The sequence below is a fragment of the Bacillus rossius genome, chromosome 1 (genome assembly GCF_032445375.1).
Source record: "Bacillus rossius redtenbacheri isolate Brsri chromosome 1, Brsri_v3, whole genome shotgun sequence".
NCBI lineage: Eukaryota > Metazoa > Arthropoda > Insecta > Phasmatodea > Bacillidae > Bacillus > Bacillus rossius.
Window position 1 is genome coordinate 36518447 of NC_086330.1, and position 16153 is coordinate 36534599.

Consider the following 16153-nt stretch of genomic DNA (forward strand, 5'->3'; position numbering starts at 1 on the left):
TTATTTCCATAACTAGATTTCATTTAGAAAGTTTGTGGTAGGGTTTAAACATCAAAAATTGAACTTTCATTAATTTATATATATTTTAGTGTTTATCAGTGCAAGAAATATGCCAAATCTCGATGTTTAACGACTAAAGAAAAAGTAAACAAACAAATGCGTACAGAAATTCAATGGTAGAGGTTATGTCGAATGCGCTCAGTCAAAACTATTTAAAGGTTTTCTCGAGTAACACAATGAAAAAATTGTACACAGAATGTTTAAATAAAGTATTATTTCGTTCCCCTAAGGTGAGAAAGAACAAGCCCTTGGCATCAAGTGTATTGACAAGCTATTTGAAGCAGCAGGGAGAGCCCCCTTGGACATCTTATTTTGTAAAATACAGCAGTGTGGTGGATGATCAATGGGGACGCTCTCACTTCAACTGGACAGTGGGAAATTCTAATTACCACATACTGCGAACTGGTTGTTACCCTTATATTAAATATCATTGTTCGAGAAGACCGTATCAGGACCTTTCAGTTGAGGATCAGTTCTTCCGCATCATAAAAATAATGAATTTTGGTAACTATAATTTTTATTTACAAAGCTTGAGTGTCTTTGAGAGAGAAGTGGAGGTACAGGACAGGGGAAATATTTAGTTATGTCGTTGAACGTCAGTTACATTGAGCAATATTACTGACTTTTTGTTTGTGAAACCACTTTGTGAACTAATGTTATCACACTACCTTGACGTCCGGCTAATAAAATTGGTCTACTTGCTTGTTTACTCACTTGCCATTGTTTTGTTCTGGTTCAAAATTAGTGTCTGAAACATTTGGAGTTCCAAACTGAGAAAAGAAATTACGGAAAAAAACAATATTACTATTATCTCCTTTAAATTTAACCAAGAATGATGGAAACCAATGAAAACAGTCAGCAACATGATTCAACAGTTTAATATCCTCATTTCAAACTATTTGTGTTTGTGTTTCAATCATCATTTGTATAAACACTGACACATTTCCCTTAATTTGCTGGACCTTAATGAGTCAGAATTATTACATTCAGCAAGTTTGTTTTTAGTGAGTGAATTTGAAAGTGATTATCTTGTAAATGAACTCAATATAACTGACATCATCATGCACAACTTCAATTTTTTTTTTAAATAATTACTATATATTTTGAAAATTTGACAATATTGGTGTTGTAGGCCTTACACGTTAACTGCATGTCAATGTTTTCAGCATGGGCACGACCATATGTTTTAAGGGGGACATGGATCTGGAGAAGCCTCCTGGACAATGTTGTGACATCGCCTGTGTGTGGAATGAGACTTGAACTGTCCTACTATAAACTACCTAGCGCTTTGAGCGCTGGACATGCGTTGGGCTCTTAAGAGGCATCCCACACACCTGGTACCAGAAGTTGTCAACTTCTTATAGAGATAAATACTCATTTCATGGTTAACACGATTTAGTGGATGGAATAATTTACACATCCCTCTCACATATCATGGTATGAATCGGTATAAGTTGAAGTCAGTCACCCTTGTAGCCAACAATTTTCTCACACATTAATTAAAAACACTTGTAAAGGGTTAACAATTATTAATCAAGCAGTCTGCGTCCCGAAGCAGGCAGAAAACAATTGAGATTAATTAAAAAGAGAATACAAAATTACGGTCAGTGATGGCAAGCAGTGAAGTCTCCGGGGTGCGGACGCTTCCTACTTTAGGTTGTGATAGCTTCAGACTGGGCTGGATGTAAGATAATGGCCACTGATCAGGGCCCATCCCGCTTTGCTGATGACTGTTAGGTGTTACCGGACCCATGCCATTTACGTTAAGAAACTCATACATAAAAACCCTTCACATTATTAAAACATATTAAGTTCTTTTAACAAATCCTTTATAATGACTATTTATAATTGAATGTTCAAAAAAGTATTACAGGTTAGGGGTGCATTCAGTATTGTTTGAGTCTGCCTGGAAACAATTATTAAGTTACCGGTATTTAAATAGTTTTTAATGAATATGACGACGAACAAAACCCTTGGGAAATAAAAAAAAAAACAATTGCACTGCATCTAATGGCACTCACACACACCCTCTTCTGGGTGGTGGCGTGCTATTTAACAAAGGGTGCCCGCAGCACACGTCAGGTAGAGCAAAGGATGTTATGGGTAAGGAGGGAGATGGTGGCATAAAGGACTCAAATGAACATAGCCCTGGACGATGTCAATATTAACAGCATATTAAATCCAAAGCAGCTATATTGTGTTAATTTTTAATAAGTTCCTGCATCAGACTGACTTATTACTTAAGGATAAGAATCTTATGCTTTTTACTGGTAAAAGTTTTACAAAAACATTTTGATTTATTTTCCCAGAACACATGACTGTATGTAATAATCTATTCAATACATGCGACTCACTCACTCAACTGATCTATACAAATTCTAACCCATTTCCAGATGAGTTAGAAACTTGAAATTTTGCATGCGCATATTTATCAGTTGTTAACTGACAGGAATATTCCAAAAAAGTTGAAATTATTGCTTTTCAACCTCCAAAAAAAATTTAAATGTGATGTACCTGCAATGTTGATTATGCCTTGTACAGAACCTGTTTTTAGATCATCTGCATATTTTGTACTCTTTAACCAAAATATTTTCCAATTTTCCTCTCTTACACACCGAGATCCAATTCTGTGTCCACAACTTTTTTCTTCTTCTGTCAGGATGTTATTGTGATTTAAAGTTCATGTATTGGCACATTCGAGACAACTTCCACATCCTTCAAAGCCCAATTCGCCATCTTAACCATTTTCCAAGCCATTAGTCATGGCAACCAACTTGGATCAATTGCACTGGTAAAAGTGTACTTGGTCCAAGCTATGATGATACAATGACACACTTGAACCATGTCAACCAGGCTTTATGTAGATGATTTTATTTTGTACGGTAGTATAAAAAACCCTCATTCTCTCCTCCTTCCCATCTAAGATCACTGCTTCAGACTCCCTACATGACAACTATCAATCAATAAAATTTGTTTTTAGTTTAACAGTTTTGATTGTAAACTGGATACAGCAATGCATTATCTATTTTCACAAGCCTTGCAGATGAATTTTTAAAATTTTACCACAGTGACATAAGCAATTTAACATCATTATTTTTCATATTATTTCCGTTTGAAAATAAATTGATGGTAATAATTTTTTTTCTAACTAAGATTTTGAATTAAAAAAAAAAAAAAAACTACAGTTGCTTTCTAATTGAATGTCTGCATGCATGCTGTACAATCCACAATCACAACTTGACCCTCTATTTTTATTGGTTTTGCAATTGTTTGACGTGACGTCTAATAAATCGATGAACGTCGGCTGCACGCACGAAAAAGTGTCCCACTACGGATGTCCCACTACGGATGTGACCTGTTTGCTCATTGTACGCATGCGTGACATCTCTCTTCATGCTCATTGTACGCATGCGTGGCATCTCTCTTCCACTCGATTGGAACAACCATCGATTTGACTTTTCAATCATATTTTCGTCATTTGAATTATTAATATTATGTAATTTAACGATCGTCCACCGATTTTCAGCACAATAGGTATGGTTATTTAAAAGTAATGTTGAATATTCAAATACGTTTTGAACCAACAATGGTGTTTTACAGTTACACATAATAATTCAAATTACACCCGGGATCTTTTGCACAATGTTTTAAAAAATATTGTAACACATTATAAATAAGTTTGGTGTATTTGGGATGCATATTTGTTATAAAATCGTGTTATAAAAACGAAATAATATTATTCCCCTACCGTGAACAAAATTTTTTATAAATTTATATATAACATCTGAAACTGTAATTATTCAAGTATGTCGGTTCGAATACCGGCAGCTGCCAAATTTTTTTTTTGTACTTGTAAAAATAAATACGGTGCACGCAACATTTCAAAAGTAATAAATATATTTGAATTAATGAATGCAAGTAAAAGTAAATTTATTAATTAAATGGTACATTTCATTTCACTCCTTTGTATCCATACAAAATAGTGATAATTCAATAAAAATGATTCAATTTTATTCATAAAAGTATGCAGAGGTAGATTTTATCATACAAAAGATAGAAAAATTAAAAAAAAAATTTCCTCAAAGAATATAATATTTTTAATGTCTAACTGGTTTGGTTGCAAAAACCTATTACGGCTCAGTGTCAGGCCGAATATATTTCCTTTTCTTCTGGATCAATCATTTCATCAATATTTTGTTATGACGTCACGTTAAACTATCGTCCGCAAACCGACTTTACAGACAACCAATTTTTTTTTTGAAACGATTCGTGCTCCAACTATTGCAAAATAGTTATACCGTCTCAGAAACCTTCACGGGCATCCGCATAACAACTCACCAAAATTTAATCGCAATCGGATAAATGGTATAGGAACGCATACGCCACAAACAAACGAAAAATAAAGACATGACAAATGCATCGAACGAAGGTGCGTTTAAAATTCAATATCTATATTGACGAAGTTAAGAACCAAACTGTTATTCGCACCTTTATTTTGCTAGCCGCTGCGAGCTCCATTAAGCGGGCTGGTCTCACCAAGGAGAAAAATATGAATTTGCAAGACCTTACTATGTGTATGATCGTGTGACAGACATAGAGAAATGACACTCACTCACTATTTGTATGTCTATGACCTATGATTTTTTCTGTTATAAAATGAAATTTTTCACTTTTTCACTCCCTTAAGGATGGAATTTATTTTGAGTAAAAATTGATTTTGTGCAGGCTATTTTGAATAACATAATATTATATACATTGCAGGCAAATAAGCTTACATTTTTTTTTTATTTCAGGCATACCATGTTTGCTGTATGGAATGGCTGCTGTCTTGCTAATTCGACACGTGGAAACAGTAAAAATGAGTACAGATGATGTGTACATATATTTTCTGTATAAAGAAGATAAGGGGTCAGAATTTTGACCAACTACACATTTGCACGTATGCAGTAGTTTAAAAAGGAGGTAGTATATATATATATATATATATATATATATATAAAGTTGAAGTGGTCGGTGCGCGTCACTTGAACTTCGCGCCGCGCGGCGGGCTTCGGCGCTCCTTCCCTTCCTACTTTCCCCCCCCTCTCTGCGTCCAGTGCTGTGTCCCCTCGTGAGGTGTCCGCGCATGCGCGTGGCGCCCTCTTGCTTAATTAAAACTAGGTGTAATGCCTTGAAGGCTCTTCTTGTTCGTTAGCACACAGTCGGTGCTGGTCGTGAATTAAGCATGTAGTCAGATACTTTCTTTAGAGAGAGAGTGTGACAGCGGGGAGAATGCACGTAAGTGTTGTAAGGTGGTGACCCTTACAGTAATGTAATCGGTACTTGGTAATAGCTGCACTATAAATTCTTATTTCGGCCGTCACCGTCTAAATTCTATTTGGCATTTATTGTTTTCCTTGATCGTTTTTGTATTAATACCATGCATAGTTTGTTTGACGTTTCTCCCCGTCTGGTCTACAGTCTTCGTTAGGACTTGTTTTTACGTAATGTATTTAATGTATTAATTTGTGAGTTTTTATATCATGCTTTATCACGCTTTACAGTAAGCTTATACCGCCTAGTGTAGGTTAGGCCGCGGTCGCCTGCATGTTCATTTGACGTTTTTTGTATTCTCTAATGAGGCATGTCTGTGTTCACGTCATTCATTATCCCTGTGTGTAAGCGTTAATACTTAATTGTAAAATTTCTATCCATCAAGTATCTATCAAGTTTCTATTATGTATTAAGTATTTAATCCTAAAGAAAACATGGATATGTGTTCACGTATTTTGCCGTGGCATTTGTACCGCTAATTTTTCTTGCTATCAGTATTATTAAAAACCCAGTATTACTCTTGTATGTGAAAGAATGATAAATTTGTATAAGGTTAACGTGAGGCTTTTGCCCAGGATTAAACAATATGTATTTAAATTCACTATTTGCTACTTTAACCTTTGAATCCATCCTTGGCTATAATTGTTAAATTACCCCTTTTTGAACACTATTTACTCAGCATAATTTATTCAGTATTTTTAAGGATTGTGTTACACGCAGTTGAAGGTTCACGTGAATGTACTTCACCTGTTTACACTTTCCCATGAAGCTCATGGAAGCCTTCAAAGTTAACATTTTTAAACAGTGTGAATATGTGCTGTGGTTTTAATTTTTCCAAGAGTTCTCATAGTGCTAAGCTGATCCAAGAGTTTCTCTTAATGTAAGTTAACTGTAATAATTCTCATAACTTATTATTGAGGTAGGCTTAGTCAGTAGCATCATCACACCTTTTTAATCATTGTAGTATAAAATCAATCCTAGGTATTTTTAACTTGTTTTCTCATAAATTACGTTCTCCTGCTGACATAAGATATAGCACTCTATTTTTATAGTCAAACTAGCTACTGCCCGGCATGGGTTGCATTGCAATGCCTCATTCAACTTTTTTTGTAATTTGTTTGAAGTAATTACACTGATACAAAGCATCTATCTCTTCCCAATTCTGTATCTCTATCGGTCTCAATACATCTCTATACATTTATCTCTCTTCATCTACCTCTATATATATATCTCTACCCCTCTCTATGTATATCTTCCAATATCTATCTCTCTAATATATACCTATATCTCTACCTCACTATCTCCCTTTCTATCTTTATATCTCTACCTCGCTTTTATATTTAATTCAATCATGTGTGCACATGTATATAATGAAAAAACGTGAACTGCCGCTAAACTACATGAAATACACATGCTTGTTGAAACAACTCGTGTGCCACCTATTGTATATGTCACACACAACCTGAAAGGTAGCTGTTTGTATCCAATTCATAAAATCTGTGAATTATCACTGTTTGTATTTGATTCATTTTTATTCTGTAATGTATGCGCACTTATACTGTATACACCAAAAACACACAAACTGCCGCAAAAAATATTTAAAATAAACACATTTGTTGAAACAATTTGTGCACCACCTATTGTAAAATGATTGTACCGATTCAAAAGCCTTCATGGGCAAACGCATAACAACTCACCAAATTTTCATTGCAATTGTGTTAATGGTGTAAGAATGCATATGGGACAAACAAACATTCATTTTTATATATAAATAGGTTATCCTTTGTACAGCTACGATTTGTTTGGATATCCAATTGCTAACCAGTTTTCAACTCCAGAACAAACACCCAATCCATAGACTATACATTCATGGATACAACTTGTGTGCCCCTATTGTATGATATCTCACCTAGAGTTTGAAACACCTTCGTGTTTCAAAGGTCAAGTATGCTAAATTTCATAGAGACAGGATGAACGATGCATTAACAATGAAATGGTGAAAAATCATCAAGAATAATTAAATTATGATCTAAGGATTGGCTTTATCGAAATCTCACCTAGACAGTGATCATCCTGGTGTTTCAAAGGTCAAGTCTGCAAAGTTTCATTTCAATTAGATGACTGGTTTAGGAGCGCATAAGGTACAAACAAACAATCAAACAAACATTCATATTTATAATGTAGATTAAACTTTCACTAATAAAAATAATTAAGGTTTGAAGTCGGTATGAATTTAAAATTATGATATTAATTAGTTGGTTTATAAAATTACTAATAAAATGAGTTTTAAGTAAACTGTAAGTAAATTGTCTTAAATTGATGTACCGACCTAAAATGTTTTCAGGTAAAAAAGAAAGTGACATAAATAAAAACTCAGAAATTGTTAAATAGTGAAAAATTTTGAAGGCTAAATTAATAACAAGGTTCTAAAACTGTGCAGTTAAGTTTTATTTAAAATTTGTGTTTGTACATATATACACACATACATCCTCATGCTAGACATGCCTTTGCAAGCTAAATTGCTTGCATACATTTTCCCATTAATTAAATTACACACTTCTATAATCACTGTTCAACTCAGGTAACACTACCATACTGTATTTGCTTAATTTTATAAAATGTGTTCAGTCATATGGGTAGTCAACTAGTCTCATAACTGGGAGATGTGATAGCATCATCACAAAAGGATGGAGTTTATATATTGCTGCACTAAATTGGAAATTCTGGCTGAAACGTATTCACAGAATATGTACTAAAACCTCTTTTATAGTGCTTGTGATATTATTGTTAGCAACAAGTATCAACAAATAAAAATAAATTTTGACTGAGAATTTTACCTTTCTTGAAGTTATATACGTTCAATGAAACTATATTAAAAAAATTTCATCACAGGGCACTGAAAAGGGCTGGCACCAATGATTTGTTAAAATAATGCTGCATTGCCTTTCTAGCCATGGACCAAAAAAGTGAGTGACTCTCGTAACCACGTTTGTAGGTTCAAGAGACAAAATATTAAAAAAGAGGAAGCAGTGATGTCACTGAAGTTTGGCTTCACTACCCCTACTTCAGAAAGAATCTGCAAACCAAAGCTTCATATCCCCATCTTGCAGTTTTTCCACCAATCACAACTATTGTACATAGCAAAATTACAAACGAGTATTATTTAAATTTATGCAGTTCACAACAGCACAATTCAATCCAATTGATGGCCAAGTCATACGATTCAGCACATATGCTGCCGTGGACCCGAGCTAAACAAGAGATTGAGCAATCTTGGGCCAACTGATCAGAAAGAATATTCCAAACTTAAACAGCAACAAACTTACAGTATACCTACAAGAAATAATGGCCTAAATTAGAATTTTTAGAACTTGCATACTTTTTTTATAAATAATCGTTAACACATTAACCAACCAATAGTTTGAAACAAAATTAATATTAGTTAGACAACATTCTCTAAATATGGGGGGGGGGGGGGGGGGGGGGGAAACAACTCAAAATAAGCTATGCAATTCCAAAGGCACACAATAACTGAATTTTAAAAAACATTAATAAAGATCTGTTTTCTACATTATCACAATAAGGACTTCTTGGGTTAACAGTATGGTACTGGGTCTGTAATACAAACTGCAATACCTTCCACTCACATTATAGCTACCACACCAGTGTTAAGAAAAAATACTTTCTCAAGGTGTAGTGAGCTAAAGAAAATAGATTTAAAGTATTTTTCAAATGAATTGCATTGACAGAATATGTTTTCCTTAACTTATTTCATAAAATATTGTTTTATAATAGAAATCTGATGGTAAATAATTATATAGAATGTGACCTGGCATGTTGGGTAAGCATCAAATAATATGTTCAGCTTTTCTGACTCCACGACCACCAGATAGCTAAATTTATTTTGTGCTCAAAGTTCAAGGTTTTAAAAGTTAATTTTTTTTTTGCGGGGGTAAATTTTCACACACTTCATTTCAGGTTTTCATAGGCAGTTTTTAATTATCATCCTTGAAGATGGCTGCAGAAAGGCATGCTGAAACATCAGGCACATTAATGTGTTAATATGGCCTTAACCCAGAAGCCAAGAAACGGTGTATGCCAAACTTTTTTTTTTTTTTAATTTTTAATCAATCATTTCAAATTTTTTTAAAACCTCTCAGCAGTTATTCAGTAATTGTTGAAGTTTTATAAGTTTTCTTTAAGCAGTATATCAATAAATATTGTTAAAAATTCAGATAATTTTTTTTTAATGTTTATGTAAAACTTATTGGTCCATGTGACCCTCAAACTCCTTCCAACACTTCTTCCACCGACTAGAACAGTGTTTAAGTTCCTCACGAAAGCAGTGTGGTATTGGAGACAAAATTATCATGTAGCAAATTCAACAACGTTCAAGTGAGAATCGCAAGCCACAGGATATTTTGGAACTTGCTGAGGGAACTTTGCAGGCTGAACATTCTCCATATATTCTGATATCTCTTGAATGTTTGTGCTGAGTTGTTGCAGAGCCAGGTGAACGTCAGATACAAGTGGTTGGGTACGGCCAGCTGAAAAAAAATAATAATTTTGCAACTGAACACTAAGATTATTTGTAATATTAACTTCAAACCATGATTGGAAATAATTTAACATACCTACAAACTTATTTACTTACGCAATCATTCACCATGAAAATCAGTACATGAAAATTTATTTTCACAGATTACATTTCCTCACTTGATTAAAATAAATCTCTCAATTTGAGAATAGAATAATGGCAATAAATTCATTCCGACCTCCTACTACAAATCCCATTAATATATAATTTTGAAAGTTTGAATGTTTGTTAATCAATCAAGTCTTTACTACTAAACCAATTTTGATGAAATTTGGAACACAGGTAGACAGACCCTAAACAGGGTTAACACATAGACCACATATTATTACAAAATTACACCCTTTATAGAGTGAAAATGGGGTATAAGACCTTTTATAATGATCAATTATAGAAGGTAAGATATTGGTAGGTGCAAGATTATATGGTGAATTGCGATAAAACCAAAATAACACCACAAAACATGTCAATATATTTAACAGAAATGCAAGTTAACACACCATTTATGTAGCACCAAATGTAACTATAATCAGCAATTCATAGAACTTAACTCAAATTACAAAAATGTTACTTTTTATCATTTAATTGAATGTTATTTATTTAGCATGAATTTTGTACCAGAATGTATGACCTAAATCGATTGGGAAAAAAAAAAATTATATTGTTTAATCTTGCATCTCTTACATATAATATAAGTGTGTTCAAATTTGTAAGTGTGCATATATTCAGTGTGCCAATAATAAAAACAAGTACTCCAAAGGAGAAATTTTGTGAATATTCTAAGGCCAAACTCTGACTTATTTAATGCCTGCATCCTTCGTTGTACAACAGCCCCTCCAGAGAAGCCTTACTTTAGTAGTAAAGTGTGTTAAAATGCAAAGGTGACATCTAGCTCCCTACTCTTGAGCCTCTTCCTCCTCTCTGCCATATAGAACCCCACTGCTGTCATTTCACTTTATGTCACACACTGATGAGACATTGCCTAGACTTACCCTGCCCGCTCTAAATAAGTTTCACTTCATAAATATTTCCTTCAGGGAGTAACCATTATATACCATTTACAACTTTAAGACATTGTGAGACAGGCCACACTAGCTATATTAATAACCTACAGCCTATATTAAATTTCCATAAATATTTCATGTGTAGTGAAAATTGTGTAATAAAATAGACAAATCTTAAAAATTAAATCTGTTTGTGCCACTGTATGTTAAATAGTATGAGTTATTATAGCAAGTAGAAGTTATTTTAATAGCATTTGGTTATAGATAAATACGAAACTCAGTATATCAGAACGCTTTTCAATGAACGGAAATAGAACCAGTGATCAATGGGTCTGAGAGGTTTTTTTTTTTTTTTTTTTTTAAATTTTTGGGGCAATTCATATGTGCTGTTACCTAAGATATTATGCTTTTATATTGAAAATTGAATTAAAAATTTAATTTTAATATTAAAAGTATTTTATACTAGGTACTAAATAACAGCAACAAATTTTTGGAATGTGTTTGATCAGATCGTAGGTATTTTTGATTGTCATAGACAGGTAGTATCATAGCCCTGTTGCCTCGTAGTCTTGTAGTCCTGTAGCTTTGTAGTCTTTATGTCTTATAGCTTCGTAGCCAAAGGTTGCTAGAGCAGTTAGGCCTAAGACTTTAAGGTAGTGTTAACATACCCCTTTCATTCTGTAAATATCAAATAACATCCTCTTTTAAAATGTAATTCCAAAAAAAATTCTATGAGTAGAAGTTGTGGTGCTTAGTATCAGTAATATCGTTACATTTCACAAGCAAATAAATTTTGATATACATTTTCTGGCGAATCTTTTTGGGTAAATATGTAGAGTAGCAGTATTTGCGGAAAAAAAATGTAAAAAATCCGAAAATACTTTTATTCTATGCTCTAAAACTTCCTCTTTTCAATAAACCTGGCAGAGATAAGAAATTCCAAATACTTTAGGAGATATTGAATTTTTAAATTTTGATCACAATACCTGTGCATTCATGCGGCATAAACCATTGTTTCTTGTTTACGAGTATGAATTTTTTTCCTTGCGGCGTTCACCATTGTATACCCGCCTCTAACTTAGGTGAGTTTTTCGAGTATGAATTTTTTTCCTTGCGGCGTTCACCATTGTATACCCGCCTCTAACTTAGGTGAGTTTTTAACGTTTCAAATTTTAATGTTTTATTTGTTATTTGGATATTGTTGCACAAGTAATAAGTAAAAAAAAAAAAAAAATTACCTGAGTTCCTACTGTTCATCCTTTGTCCCGGTTTGTTAGGTCAGGTCACTTACATTATAAATACTTTAAAACTAAACAACCATTAAAATTAATTCATTATTTTTAATGTCCGCTTAGTTTTAAAGTATATTTATAATGTAACTGACCTGACCTAATCGAACATTTTAATTAATTAGGCATTCTCGATCACACTACAAAATAAAAAAATTTGGCGGTCAAATGATAGCACAGGTCTTGTATTCCAAAATAAAAATGGCGATATCTCCTAAAATATTTGGAATTTCTTATCTCCGCCGGGTTTAATGAAAAGAGGAAGTGAAAGAGCATATAATAAAAGTATTTTCGGATTTTTAACATTTTTTTTTCACAAATACCGCTACACTACATATTTACCTCTTTTTGGAAATCAGTTTGAAGCATAAAAAGTGGTTTTTTTTTTTGCAGCCAAACAAATCTATTCCAAATCTGCAAAACATGTACTGCCTTGATATTTATTGATGATTTTAATAAACACATTAAAAGGTACTTCACTAAGAGAGGTCAAACATTGTCAACCCTCATTAACGGATGAAAAGGCTGATAATACTATTTATCAACTAAGCACTGTTAAACTTAAATTTTCTTTTACTAAACAGTATTGAAACAATTGTCATCTCATGTTATTAATATAAGAAATGCAATTAAAAACTTTAATTTATAAGTGCCCTTAATTTTTAGGTGCTCTTTGCAAGATACATGTTTCATGATTACATTATTGTTGAATTTCTGGTAAATATGTAGTCACGCGGTATATGCGAAAAAAAATGCCAAAAATCCAAAAATACTTTTATTCTATGCTCTTTCACTTCCTCTTTTCAAATCAACCGGCGGAGATAAGAAATTCCAAATACTTTAGGAGATATCACATTTTTTTATTTTCATCACAATACCTGTGTATTCATGCTGCGAATACCATTGTTTCTTGTTTACGAGTATCTATTATGTTTCTTATTGGACAATTTTGTCACATGACAGTTCCGTGATTGGCCCATTTTGTCACGTGACAGTTCCGTGATTGGCCAGTATTCAAATGAACCAATACTTGATTATTTATTTATTTATTAATGTTCCGTCGGAGGTATCGCGACGTAGGTGAACGACATCATTTCCTTATAATGGCAAAGGAAATGTACCCGCCTCCAACTCAGGTGGGCTTTTAACGTTTCTAATTTTATTTAAAGTCTTATTTTTTATTTGGATATTGTTGCGCAAGTAATAAGTAACAAAAAAATTTTAAGTGAGTTGTTAATGTTCATCATTTGTCCGGGTTTGTTAGGTCAGGTCAGTTACATTATAAATACTTTAAAACTAAAGAACCATTGAAATTAAATCATATTATTTTTAATGTACGCTTAGTTTGAAAGTATTCATAATGTAACTGACCTGACCTAATCGACCATTTTAGTTCGTACTGTTCATCCTTTGTCCCAGTTTGTTTGGTCAGGTCAGTTACATTATCAATATTTTAAAACTAAACAGCCATTAAAATTAATTCACATTATTTTTATGTCCGCTTAGTTTGAAAGTATTAATAATGTAACTGACCTGACCTAATCGACCATTTTTTTATTACGCATTCACGAACACATGGCAAAATAACAAAAATGGCGTCATTCGAATGGTTGTACAGGTGTATTGCTAAATTAAAAAATTCGATATCTCATAAAGTATTTGGAATTTCTTATCTCCGCCGGTTGATTTGAAAAGAGGAAGTGAAATAGCATAGAATAAAAGTATTTTCAGATTGTTAGCATTTTTTTCCGCATATATCGCTACTCTACATATTTACCAAAATTCGATATATCCTAAAGTATTTGGAATTTCTTACCTCCGCCGGTTGATTTGAAAAGAGGAAGTGAAAGGGCACAGAATAAAAGTATTTTCAGATTTTTAGCATTTTTTTTTGCATCTACCGCGACTGTACATATTTACCCGAATTTTTTAATTTTCATCACAATACCTGCGTAGTATGCGGCAATCACCATTGTTTCTTGTCATAGATAATAAGGTTTCTTGTTTACGAGTATCATATTTCTTATTGGACAATTTTGTCACGTGACTGTTCCGTGATTGGCCAGTATTCAAATGAACCAATAGGTGATTATTTATTCCGTGATTGGTCAGTATTCAAATGAACCAATACTTGATTATTTATTCATTTATTGTTCAATAGAATGTTTAATTAATCGGTCAACTTCTGCCGTGAACGACTAGATCATTTCCTTAAAGTGGCAAAGGAAATGTACCCGCCTCCAACTTAGGTGAGTTTTTAACGTTTCTAATTTTAAAGTATTATTTTTTTTATTTGGATATTGTTGCGCAAGTAATAAGTAAAAAAAAATTACGTGAGTTGTTAATGTTCATCATTTGTCCGGGTTTTGTTAGGTCAGGTCAGTTACATTATAAATAATTTAAAACTAAAGAACCATTAAATTAAATTCACATTATTTTTAATGTCCGCTTAGTTTGAAAGTATTTATAATGTAACTGACCTGACCTAATCGACCATTTTATTTATTACGCATTCACTAACACACGTCAAAATAAAAAATGGCGATGTTCGAAGGGTTAAACGGGCGTTGTATTGCTAAATTAAAAAATTCGATATATCCTAAAGTATTTGGAATTTCTTATCTCCGCCGGTTGATTTGAAAAGAGGAAGTGAAAGAGCACAGAATAAAAGTGTTTTCGAATTTTTAGCATTTTTTTTTTTTGGCATCTACTGCGACTGTACATATTTACCCTAGTTCTTTAAGGTTCACCTTTAGAGAGTATAATTTTTTGTATGTAGTTTATTTTGGGCATACATTGAATTCATAATATCATCATTCAATATTTTTGAAGCAAACAAATATAAATTCCAAAAAATTGTCTTAATGTGACAATAATCCTGTTAACAATAGAGCATTCACGTTAAAATTAAAATATTCGCACAATGTCCAGCCAAAAATGTTATTTGTAAAAACCTTTAATTAACTCGTCTAGTAATTTTTTTTTTTTAAAGAATGCTTTCAAACCTTTACAATTCAGCAGTACGAAAAAAAAAAAAACCTTGAATCATTACATACATTGACCTATCACTTGACAAACTAATCATTTACACTACTGGTATGTCTTAACCATTAACTTTTAAGCTTACCTATTTCACAATTTATTTTTGTTTCCTTGCAAACAGCTCGTAAATGTCTATCGAGGATATCAATCATAATTTCCAAAGGAATCGCCAGTATTGAATTCCAACCTAAAGTACTACAAATTCGAGCCACGGCTATTTTCAAAAGCTCTTTTGAAAATGTGCTAGACATTTTGACAAAATATAATAACGTGGTTGCCTAAAGCTCTTCAGTTTAAATCAAAACAGCTTGGTGGTTTACAATTTTTGAAGCGCGAAAAGACACATTTTCAATATTTCAATCTGGTTGCTAACAACAGTGATAATGATAGCGAGAAGAAAATGCGCAGGATATGACGTAGGTGTACGTGAAAAATTGTGTGTACTTTTTTTTGTTTAAGTTTGTGAAAACATATGGCTGGACTCACAATGAAAAATTACCGTTAACAGTGATTCGTGCTGAAAAGGTTTTACCGCCATGTTTTCGAACATACTGATTCACAATAGCGCATAGGACGGTTGTGTGCATAGGAGTGAAATGATTGTATTTTATTTCTGTTACAGATGCATGGTGCAACAATCAATGAGAGTAGAGTAGGAAGCCATTTTGGCGGGACTAGAGAACTGTTCATAACTATCAATCATTATTGTGGCAAGAAATCGTCGAGATATTACAATGCTCAGGTGTGATTCCTGCTTTGAAAGTTAATTTATGCTATCACTTATAAATTACTAACAAAAATTGTAAATAAAAAAAATAGTCGTGGTTAGAATGGTTAACTCAAAACTTTAT

General features: G+C 32.9%; 1 long non-coding RNA gene across 1 annotated transcript; it reads right to left on the bottom strand.

The window, feature by feature from the left end:
• Positions 1-7803: 7803 nt before the first annotated feature.
• On the bottom strand, positions 7804-15865 carry LOC134534543 (uncharacterized). Its single transcript, XR_010075503.1, has 2 exons — positions 15388-15865; positions 7804-9920 (listed from the first exon to the last, which is right to left on the bottom strand). It is a non-coding gene; the product is annotated as an uncharacterized LOC134534543 (long non-coding RNA).
• Positions 15866-16153: the final 288 nt, after the last annotated feature.